The sequence below is a fragment of the Pseudophryne corroboree genome, unplaced genomic scaffold (genome assembly GCF_028390025.1).
Source record: "Pseudophryne corroboree isolate aPseCor3 unplaced genomic scaffold, aPseCor3.hap2 scaffold_142, whole genome shotgun sequence".
Lineage (NCBI taxonomy): Eukaryota > Metazoa > Chordata > Amphibia > Anura > Myobatrachidae > Pseudophryne > Pseudophryne corroboree.
The window spans coordinates 561,003-573,097 of record NW_026968046.1 but is presented as its reverse complement, the minus strand read 5'-3'; the positions used below and the strand labels follow the sequence as shown (position 1 = coordinate 573,097).

The window sequence follows — 12,095 nt, the reverse complement described above, 5'->3', positions numbered from 1 at the left end:
GTGCTGCATTGTTGTGCTCAGCATACTACAGTACATTACTAATAGTCCAGTGCTGCATCTTGCTGCTCAGTGTCAGTTCTAGTATCCTCATCAGTGCTCACTATCACTGCTCATTGCATTGTGGTGTTCTGTATACTACAGTAACATAGTAATATAGTAACATATAGTAACATAGTTTTTGAGGTTGAATAGAGGCAAATTGCCCATCGTGTTCAACCTGTTTTAAGTTGTGATGATTCTACATACTTGCTTAATAATGTATTATGACTAGTTAGCTACTACAACTCATGTTACCCCCGGATTAACCATGTTGATATTTTAAGTATTATAAACTTGGATAGCTTTTTCATTCAGAAATGTATCCATTCCTTTTTTAAATCCAATTACAGAGTCCGCCATTACCACCTTCCCTGGCAGGGAATTCCACATCCTGATTGCCCTAACAGTGAAGATCATAGTATCTCACCTGGCAGGTAAGTAGGAGTTGGGCCAGAGCTGTGGAGGATTGCTGCTCGGGCACCCCCTGTGAAGTGAAGGAGATCCAACTGAGGCAGCACAAGGGAACTCTCGAAAGAAGAACAAGGCTAGAGGAAGATCTGAGACAAAGAAATCTGACTTTTACCAGAGCTGACCAGAGGAAAGCACAAACACAGTCCCCCACTACCACAAATAATGCAGTCGAGTTTCCCACATTTTGGAAATCACAGGGGTCAGCATACCCAGAATGCAATGAATGAACCTCACCCTGGGAGAACAATCTTCATGACCATGGTATCGCCTATGCAAAATAAGTATGATTTGGGATAGGGCTGGGGAGGGCCGCTGCTCAGGCACATCTCTGTCAAGTATAGGAGATTCAACTGAGGCAGCACAAGGGAACTCTCATCTGGGGACAACAACTGCAGGGAGAACACATATTTTCAGATGAACATGGGAGGGCAGAAGGCTGCCTAATACTGAAGCACCCCCAAACAACAAACCAAATGCAACAACTAGTACAAGCATTCCTGGGGGAAGTTCTGCAGAAGACGGATTTGCATACGGTGATGTCATCCAAGCAGTGGGCCAAAGTTGGCTGGAACCCTCATCTGCATATGAAAAGAGAAAAGGGGCATGCAGGGCATGGCGGCCTTTTGCGGCGCTTGGATGACCCTTAGTTCGCATTAAACACCCCCACCCTCCTTCGGTGTGGGGCTCATGTTGACAATGCCCCAGCCCCTGAAGCATTCAAGCTGATTTCTTACAGCAGCTTGGCACTGTAACAGCTCCAGAGCTGCTCTGTAAGGCAAGTAAAAGGGTGTGTAGTTTGCATTGTGCATTGGAAGGCACAAAGTAAGCAGACAGGAGGAGAAGTCAGGATAGTGCACAAGGGTATAAAAGGGAGGGGCTCAAGAAAAAAGAAGTGGAAACAGACAGCAAACTAGGCTGGAGAGAGACCTGAGACAAAGAGATCTGAATTATACGAGAGCCGACCAGGGGAAACACAAATTATGCAGTCAAGTTTCCCACATTTGGGGAAATCACAGGGGCAGCACACCCAGAGTGCAATGGGTAAGCCTTGCCCTGGAAGAAGCACCTTCATGATCATAGTATCTCACCTGGCAGGTAAGTAGGAGTTGGGCTTGAGCTGGGGAGGGTCGCTGCTCGGGCACCGCCCTGTCAACTGAAGGAGATCCAACTGAGGAAGCACAAGGGAACTCTCGAAAGAAGAACAAGGCTAGAGGAAGATCTGAAACAAAGAAATCTGACTTTTACCAGAGCTGACCAGAGGAAAACACAAACACAGTCCCCCACTACCACAAATAATGCAGTCGAGTTACCCACATTTGGGGAAATCACAGGGGTCAGCATACCCAAAATGCAATGAATGAACCTCACCCTGGGAGAACAATCTTCATGACCATGGTATCTCCTATGCAAAATAAGTATGATTTGGGATAGGGCTGGGGAGGGCCGCTGCTCAGGCACATCTCTGTCAAGTAAAGGAGATTCAACTGAGGCAGCACAAGGGAACTCTCATCTGGGGACAACAACTGCAGGGAGAACACATATTTTCAGATGAACATGGGAGGGCAGAAGGCTGCCTAATACTGAAGCACCCCCAAACAACAAACCAAATGCAACAACTAGTGCAAGCATTCCGGGGGGAAGGCCTGCAGCAGATGGATTTGCATATGGTGATGTCATCCAAGCAGTGGGTCAAAGTTGGCTTCAATCCTCATCTGCATATGAAAAGAGAAAAGGGGCGTGCAGGGTATGGCGGCCTTTTGCGGCGCTTGGATGACCCCTAGTTCGCATTAAACACCTCCACCCTCCTTTGGTGTGGGGCTCATGTTGACAATGCCCCAGCCTCTGAAGCATTCAAGCTTATTTCTTACAGCAGCTTGGCACTGAAACAGCTCCAGAGCTGCTCCGTAAGGCAAGTAAAAGGGTGTGGGCCCTGCAGCACTACCTGTAGTTTGCATTGTGCATTGGAAGGCACAAAGTAAGCAGACAGGAGGAGAAGTCAGGATAGTGCACAAGGGTTAGCTGAACACACTAACCGATTGCGCCACAGAGACACTTTGCAAAAAGTATATACTGACAAAGACTAATAAGCATTCATCTAGAACGTTTCCTAGAAAAACTTTAAAAAGTCAATAATCTGGAGAGTGTTTGTAAGATGTTTCTTCCAGCAACCAATGAAGAAACACATTGGTACTTTCGCATGATGAGTGAGTGCTTCAGGATCTCTTGCACTTACATGTGCAGCAGAGTACTGCAATGGAAGCATGCTGGGTCCATAACCCAGAGGTAGGCAGATTGAAACTATCCTTTGCTATATGCATTTTTTTGTTGTTCATTAAAGTAATCCAAAACTGGGATTGATATTTTAGCTTTTATTTTTACTTAAAGTACAATAACTTTTACCATTTTAATTTGTTTTAATAGTATATTGACAGTATTGTTTTCTTTCAAAAATCCACTTAATTTTCTTTACCCTATTATTAAAATGGTAATTGACAAAAACAAACTACATTGTCACCAGAAGGGCAATACAAAATGTACAAGTGATATATTAAAATCATCTTTCCAGCTTGAATTTCAATGATGCATTGGGGCAACGATTTTGTGAGAAACATCTTCAGCCTTAAATAAAGATTTTCTTAATTCCTTACCTGTGTGCTAATTAGATATCACCTTGTTTTCACATTAAACAGACTTCCACATGAGAAAGCAGCAAGGATGCAGTGGCGTTAATGTTTCCTGGTGTCAACCTGTATTATTTCAGTAGATATTGAAATGAGGATGCATCTTGCTGCCTTTCCAATGAAGCAAATTTAATTTAGTAATAGGTGAAAAACCATCCCTACAAATATGTTAATCAGATACTTGGCTTTGTGGACACTTTTCAGAGAACAAATTAGTTAGCATAAAAATAAAGCCAGAAAATGAAGAGCTGTTTAATCACTCAATTGGATTTTTCTGCCAGCATTTTTCTTTTTCTCTGCAACCCACTGCTAAATTGTGCTTCCTAGCTGTTTTTATAAAATCACTGAATCAAATCTAACTCTGATTACATCAGAGAAGGCCAGGTACCCTACACCATAACAGGGGGTTTGAAATTTTGACTTGTCTACTTAAAGATCACCAAAATCTGATAACAAGGTCAATTAAGTCCCTGGGTGGGATTGAACCACCAACCTTTTGGTTAATAGCCTTACACACTAACTGATTGTGCCACCGCGACACTTTGCAAAAGTACATACTGACAAAGGCTAATAAGCATTCATCTAGAACGATTCCTAGAAACATTTTAAAAAGTCAATAATGTGGAGAGTTTTTGTATGATGTTTCTTCCATCAACCAATGAAGAAACACATTGGTACTTTCCCATGATGAGTGAGTGCTTCAGGATCTCTTGCACTTACATGTGCAGCAGAGTACTGTAATGGAAGCATGCTGGGTCCATAACCCAGAGGTAGGCAGATTGAAACTATCCTCTGCTATATGCATTTTTTTTTTGTTAATTAAAGTAATCCAAAACTGGGATTGATATTTTTGCTCTTTTATTTTTACTTAAAGTACAATAACTTTTACCATTTTAATTTGTTTTAATAGTATATTGACAGTATTGTTTTCTTTCAAAAATCCAATTAATTTTCTTTACCCGATTATTAAAATGGTAATTGACAAAAGCAAACTACATTGTCACCAGAAGAGCAATACAAAATGTACAAGTGATATATTAAAATCATCTTTCCAGCTTGAATTTCAATGATGCATTGGGGCAACGATTTTGTGAGAAACATCTTCACCCTTAAATAAAGATTTTCTTAATTCCTTACCTGTGTGCTAATTAGATATCACCTTGTTTTCACATTAAACAGACTTCCACATGAGAAAGCAGCAAGGATGCAGTGGCGTTAATGTTTCCTGGTGTCAACCTGTATTATTTCAGTAGATATTGAAATGAGGATGCATCTTGCTGCCTTTCCAATGAAGCAAGTTTAATTTAGTAATAGGTGAAAAACCATCCCTACAAAGATGTTAATCAGATACTTGGCTTTGTGGACACTTTTCAGAGAACAAATTTGTTAGCATAAAAATAAAGCCAGAAAATGAAGAGCTGTTTAATCAGTCAATTGGATTTTTTTGCCAGCATATTTCTTTTTCTCTGCAACCCACTGCTAAATTGTGCTTCCTAGCTGTTTTTATAAAATCACTGAATCAAATCTAACTCTGATTACATCAGAGAAGGCCAGGTACCCTACACCATAACAGGGGTTTTCGAAATTTTGACTTGTCTACTTAAAGATCACCAAAATCTGATAACAAGGTCAATTAAGTCCCTGGGTGGGATTGAACCACCAACCTTTTGGTTAATAGCCTTACACACTAACTGATGGCGCCACCGCGACACTTTGCAAAAGTACATACTGACAAAGGCTAATGAGCATTCATCTAGAACGATTCCTAGAAACATTTTAAAAAGTCAATAATGTGGAGAGTTTTTGTATGATGTTTCTTCCATCAACCAATGAAGAAACACATTGGTACTTTCCCATGATGAGTGAGTGCTTCAGGATCTCTCGCACTTACATGTGCAGCAGAGTACTGTAATGGAAGCATGCTGGGTCCATAACCCAGAGGTAGGCAGATTGAAACTATCCTCTGCTATATGCATTTTTTTTTTGTTAATTAAAGTAATCCAAAACTGGGATTGATATTTTTGCTCTTTTATTTTTACTTAAAGTACAATAACTTTTACCATTTTAATTTGTTTTAATAGTATATTGACAGTATTGTTTTCTTTCAAAAATCCAATTAATTTTCTCTACCCGATTATTAAAATGGTAATTGACAAAAGCAAACTACATTGTCACCAGAAGAGCAATACAAAATGTACAAGTGATATATTAAAATCATCTTTCCAGCTTGAATTTCAATGATGCATTGGGGCAACGATTTTGTGAGAAACATCTTCAGCCTTAAATAAAGATTTTCTTAATTCCTTACCTGTGTGCTAATTAGATATCACCTTGTTTTCACATTAAACAGACTTCCACATGAGAAAGCAGCAAGGATGCAGTGGCGTTAATGTTTCCTGGTGTCAACCTGTATTATTTCAGTAGATATTGAAATGAGGATGCATCTTGCTGCCTTTCCAATGAAGCAAGTTTAATTTAGTAATAGGTGAAAAACCATCCCTACAAAGATGTTAATCAGATACTTGGCTTTGTGGACACTTTTCAGAGAACAAATTTGTTAGCATAAAAATAAAGCCAGAAAATGAAGAGCTGTTTAATCAGTCAATTGGATTTTTTTGCCAGCATATTTCTTTTTCTCTGCAACCCACTGCTAAATTGTGCTTCCTAGCTGTTTTTATAAAATCACTGAATCAAATCTAACTCTGATTACATCAGAGAAGGCCAGGTACCCTACACCATAACAGGGGTTTTCGAAATTTTGACTTGTCTACTTAAATATCACCAAAATCTGATCACAAGGTCAATTACATCCCTGGGTGGGATTGAACCACCAATCTTTTGATTAATAGCTGAACACACTAACCGATTGCGCCACAGAGACACTTTGCAAAAAGTACATACTGACAAAGACTAATAAGCATTCATCTAGAATGTTTCCTAGAAAAACTTTAAAAAGTCAATAATCTGGAGAGTTTTTGTAAGATGTTTCTTCCAGCAACCAATGAAGAAACACATTGGTACTTTCGCATGATGAGTGAGTGCTTCAGGATCTCTTGCACTTACATGTGCAGCAGAGTACTGCACTGGAAGCATGCTGGGCCCATAACCCAGAGGTAGGCAGATTGAAACTATCATTTGCTATATGCATTTTTTTTTTGTTCATTAAAGTAATCCAAAACTGGGATTGATATTTTAGCTTTTATTTTTACTTAAAGTACAATAACTTTTACCATTTTAATTTTTTTTAATAGTATATTGACAGTATTGTTTTCTTTCAAAAATCCAATTAATTTTCTTTACCCGATTATTAAAATGGTAATTGACAAAAACAAACTACATTGTCACCAGAAGAGCAATACAAAATGTACAAGTGATATATTAAAATCATCTTTCCAGCTTGAATTTCAATGATGCATTGGGGCAACGATTTTGTGAGAAACATCTTCACCCTTAAATAAAGATTTTCTTAATTCCTTACCTGTGTGCTAATTAGATATCACCTTGTTTTCACATTAAACAGACTTCCACATGAGAAAGCAGCAAGGATGCAGTGGCGTTAATGTTTCCTGGTGTCAACCTGTATTATTTCAGTAGATATTGAAATGAGGATGCATCTTGCTGCCTTTCCAATGAAGCAAGTTTAATTTAGTAATAGGTGAAAAACCATCCCTACAAATATGTTAATCAGATACTTGGCTTTGTGGACACTTTTCAGAGAACAAATTAGTTAGCATAAAAATAAAGCCAGAAAATGAAGAGCTGTTTAATCACTCAATTGGATTTTTCTGCCAGCATTTTTCTTTTTCTCTGCAACCCACTGCTAAATTGTGCTTCCTAGCTGTTTTTATAAAATCACTGAATCAAATCTAACTCTGATTACATCAGAGAAGGCCAGGTACCCTACACCATAACAGGGGGTTTGAAATTTTGACTTGTCTACTTAAAGATCACCAAAATCTGATAACAAGGTCAATTAAGTCCCTGGGTGGGATTGAACCACCAACCTTTTGGTTAATAGCCTTACACACTAACTGATTGCGCCACCGCGACACTTTGCAAAAGTACATACTGACAAAGGCTAATAAGCATTCATCTAGAACGATTCCTAGAAACATTTTAAAAAGTCAATAATGTGGAGAGTTTTTGTATGATGTTTCTTCCATCAACCAATGAAGAAACACATTGGTACTTTCCCATGATGAGTGAGTGCTTCAGGATCTCTTGCACTTACATGTGCAGCAGAGTACTGTAATGGAAGCATGCTGGGTCCATAACCCAGAGGTAGGCAGATTGAAACTATCCTCTGCTATATGCATTTTTTTTTTGTTAATTAAAGTAATCCAAAACTGGGATTGATATTTTTGCTCTTTTATTTTTACTTAAAGTACAATAACTTTTACCATTTTAATTTGTTTTAATAGTATATTGACAGTATTGTTTTCTTTCAAAAATCCAATTAATTTTCTTTACCCGATTATTAAAATGGTAATTGACAAAAGCAAACTACATTGTCACCAGAAGAGCAATACAAAATGTACAAGTGATATATTAAAATCATCTTTCCAGCTTGAATTTCAATGATGCATTGGGGCAACGATTTTGTGAGAAACATCTTCACCCTTAAATAAAGATTTTCTTAATTCCTTACCTGTGTGCTAATTAGATATCACCTTGTTTTCACATTAAACAGACTTCCACATGAGAAAGCAGCAAGGATGCAGTGGCGTTAATGTTTCCTGGTGTCAACCTGTATTATTTCAGTAGATATTGAAATGAGGATGCATCTTGCTGCCTTTCCAATGAAGCAAGTTTAATTTAGTAATAGGTGAAAAACCATCCCTACAAAGATGTTAATCAGATACTTGGCTTTGTGGACACTTTTCAGAGAACAAATTTGTTAGCATAAAAATAAAGCCAGAAAATGAAGAGCTGTTTAATCAGTCAATTGGATTTTTTTGCCAGCATATTTCTTTTTCTCTGCAACCCACTGCTAAATTGTGCTTCCTAGCTGTTTTTATAAAATCACTGAATCAAATCTAACTCTGATTACATCAGAGAAGGCCAGGTACCCTACACCATAACAGGGGTTTTCGAAATTTTGACTTGTCTACTTAAATATCACCAAAATCTGATCACAAGGTCAATTACGTCCCTGGGTGGGATTGAACCACCAACCTTTTGATTAATAGCTGAACACACTAACCGATTGCGCCACAGAGACACTTTGCAAAAAGTACATACTGACAAAGACTAATAAGCATTCATCTAGAACGTTTCCTAGAAAAACTTTAAAAAGTCAATAATCTGGAGAGTTTTTGTAAGATGTTTCTTCCAGCAACCAATGAAGAAACACATTGGTACTTTCGCATGATGAGTGAGTGCTTCAGGATCTCTTGCACTTACATGTGCAGCAGAGTACTGCACTGGAAGCATGCTGGGCCCATAACCCAGAGGTAGGCAGATTGAAACTATCCTTTGCTATATGCATTTTTTTTTTGTTCATTAAAGTAATCCAAAACTGGGATTGATATTTTAGCTTTTATTTTTACTTAAAGTACAATAACTTTTACCATTTTAATTTTTTTTAATAGTATATTGACAGTATTGTTTTCTTTCAAAAATCCAATTAATTTTCTTTACCCGATTATTAAAATGGTAATTGACAAAAACAAACTACATTGTCACCAGAAGAGCAATACAAAATGTACAAGTGATATATTAAAATCATCTTTCCAGCTTGAATTTCAATGATGCATTGGGGCAACGATTTTGTGAGAAACATCTTCACCCTTAAATAAAGATTTTCTTAATTCCTTACCTGTGTGCTAATTAGATATCACCTTGCTTTCACATTAAACAGACTTCCACATGAGAAAGCAGCAAGGATGCAGTGGCGTTAATGTTTCCTGGTGTCAACCTGTATTATTTCAGTAGATATTGAAATGAGGATGCATCTTGCTGCCTTTCCAATGAAGCAAGTTTAATTTAGTAATAGGTGAAAAACCATCACTACAAATATGTTAATCAGATACTTGGCTTTGTGGACACTTTTCAGAGAACAAATTAGTTAGCATAAAAATAAAGCCAGAAAATGAAGAGCTGTTTAATCATTCAATTGGATTTTTCTGCCAGCATATTTCTTTTTCTCTGCAACCCACTGCTAAATTGTGCTTCCTAGCTGTTTTTATAAAATCACTGAATCAAATCTAACTCTGATTACATCAGAGAAGGCCAGGTACCCTACACCATAAGAGGGGGTTTGCAATTTTGACTTGTCTACTTAAATATCACCAAAATCTGATCACAAGGTCAATTACGTCCCTGGGTGGGATTGAACCACCAACCTTTTGATTAATAGCTGAACACACTAACCGATTGCGCCACAGAGACACTTTGCGAAAAGTATATACTGACAAAGACTAATAAGCATTCATCTAGAACGTTTCCTAGAAAAACTTTAAAAAGTCAATATTCTGGAGAGTGTTTGTAAGATGTTTCTTCCAGCAACCAATGAAGAAACACATTGGTACTTTCGCATGATGAGTGAGTGCTTCAGGATCTCTTGCACTTACATGTGCAGCAGAGTACTGCAATGGAAGCATGCTGGGTCCATAACCCAGAGGTAGGCAGATTGAAACTATCCTTTGCTATATGCATTTTTTTTTGTTCATTAAAGTAATCCAAAACTGGGATTGATATTTTAGCTTTTATTTTTACTTAAAGTACAATAACTTTTACCATTTTAATTTGTTTTAATAGTATATTGACAGTATTGTTTTCTTTCAAAAATTCACTTAATTTTCTTTACCCTATTATTAAAATGGTAATTGACAAAAACAAACTACATTGTCACCAGAAGAGCAATACAAAATGTACAAGTGATATATTAAAATCATCTTTCCAGCTTGAATTTCAATGATGCATTGGGGCAACGATTTTGTGAGAAACATCTTCACCCTTAAATAAAGATTTTCTTAATTCCTTACCTGTGTGCTAATTAGATATCACCTTGTTTTCACATTAAACAGACTTCCACATGAGAAAGCAGCAAGGATGCAGTGGCGTTAATGTTTCCTGATATCAACCTGTATTATTTCAGTAGATATTGAAATGAGGATGCATCTTGCTGCCTTTCCAATGAAGCAAGTTTAATTTAGTAATAGGTGAAAAACCATCACTACAAATATGTTAATCAGATACTTGGCTTTGTGGACACTTTTCAGAGAACAAATTAGTTAGCATAAAAATAAAGCCAGAAAATGAAGAGCTGTTTAATCACTCAATTGGATTTTTCTGCCAGCATTTTTCTTTTTCTCTGCAACCCACTGCTAAATTGTGCTTCCTAGCTGTTTTTATAAAATCACTGAATCAAATCTAACTCTGATTACATCAGAGAAGGCCAGGTACCCTACACCATAACAGGGGGTTTGAAATTTTGACTTGTCTACTTAAAGATCACCAAAATCTGATAACAAGGTCAATTAAGTCCCTGGGTGGGATTGAACCACCAACCTTTTGGTTAATAGCCTTACACACTAACTGATTGCGCCACCGCGACACTTTGCAAAAGTACATACTGACAAAGGCTAATAAGCATTCATCTAGAACGATTCCTAGAAACATTTTAAAAAGTCAATAATGTGGAGAGTTTTTGTATGATGTTTCTTCCATCAACCAATGAAGAAACACATTGGTACTTTCCCATGATGAGTGAGTGCTTCAGGATCTCTTGCACTTACATGTGCAGCAGAGTACTGTAATGGAAGCATGCTGGGTCCATAACCCAGAGGTAGGCAGATTGAAACTATCCTCTGCTATATGCATTTTTTTTTTGTTAATTAAAGTAATCCAAAACTGGGATTGATATTTTTGCTCTTTTATTTTTACTTAAAGTACAATAACTTTTACCATTTTAATTTGTTTTAATAGTATATTGACAGTATTGTTTTCTTTCAAAAATCCAATTAATTTTCTTTACCCGATTATTAAAATGGTAATTGACAAAAACAAACTACATTGTCACCAGAAGAGCAATACAAAATGTACAAGTGATATATTAAAATCATCTTTCCAGCTTGAATTTCAATGATGCATTGGGGCAACGATTTTGTGAGAAACATCTTCACCCTTAAATAAAGATTTTCTTAATTCCTTACCTGTGTGCTAATTAGATATCACCTTGTTTTCACATTAAACAGACTTCCACATGAGAAAGCAGCAAGGATGCAGTGGCGTTAATGTTTCCTGGTGTCAACCTGTATTATTTCAGTAGATATTGAAATGAGGATGCATCTTGCTGCCTTTCCAATGAAGCAAGTTTAATTTAGTAATAGGTGAAAAACCATCCCTACAAAGATGTTAATCAGATACTTGGCTTTGTGGACACTTTTCAGAGAACAAATTTGTTAGCATAAAAATAAAGCCAGAAAATGAAGAGCTGTTTAATCAGTCAATTGGATTTTTTTGCCAGCATATTTCTTTTTCTCTGCAACCCACTGCTAAATTGTGCTTCCTAGCTGTTTTTATAAAATCACTGAATCAAATCTAACTCTGATTACATCAGAGAAGGCCAGGTACCCTACACCATAACAGGGGTTTTCGAAATTTTGACTTGTCTACTTAAATATCACCAAAATCTGATCACAAGGTCAATTACGTCCCTGGGTGGGATTGAACCACCAACCTTTTGATTAATAGCTGAACACACTAACCGATTGCGCCACAGAGACACTTTGCAAAAAGTACATACTGACAAAGACTAATAAGCATTCATCTAGAACGTTTCCTAGAAAAACTTTAAAAAGTCAATAATCTGGAGAGTTTTTGTAAGATGTTTCTTCCAGCAACCAATGAAGAAACACATTGGTACTTTCGCATGATGAGTGAGTGCTTCAGGATCTCTTG

At 37.3% G+C, this 12,095-nt stretch overlaps 3 non-coding genes across 3 annotated transcripts; all 3 read right to left on the bottom strand.

The window, feature by feature from the left end:
- Positions 1–632: 632 nt before the first annotated feature.
- LOC134996274 (U1 spliceosomal RNA) lies at positions 633–795 on the bottom strand. The gene has a single exon (XR_010198977.1). It is a non-coding gene; the product is annotated as a U1 spliceosomal RNA (small nuclear RNA).
- A 655-nt stretch (positions 796–1,450) lies between these two features.
- Positions 1,451–1,613, bottom strand: LOC134996555 (U1 spliceosomal RNA). The gene has a single exon (XR_010199228.1). It is a non-coding gene; the product is annotated as a U1 spliceosomal RNA (small nuclear RNA).
- A 152-nt stretch (positions 1,614–1,765) lies between these two features.
- On the bottom strand, positions 1,766–1,929 carry LOC134996204 (U1 spliceosomal RNA). Its single transcript, XR_010198909.1, has one exon. It is a non-coding gene; the product is annotated as a U1 spliceosomal RNA (small nuclear RNA).
- Between the last annotated feature and the right edge of the window lie 10,166 nt (positions 1,930–12,095).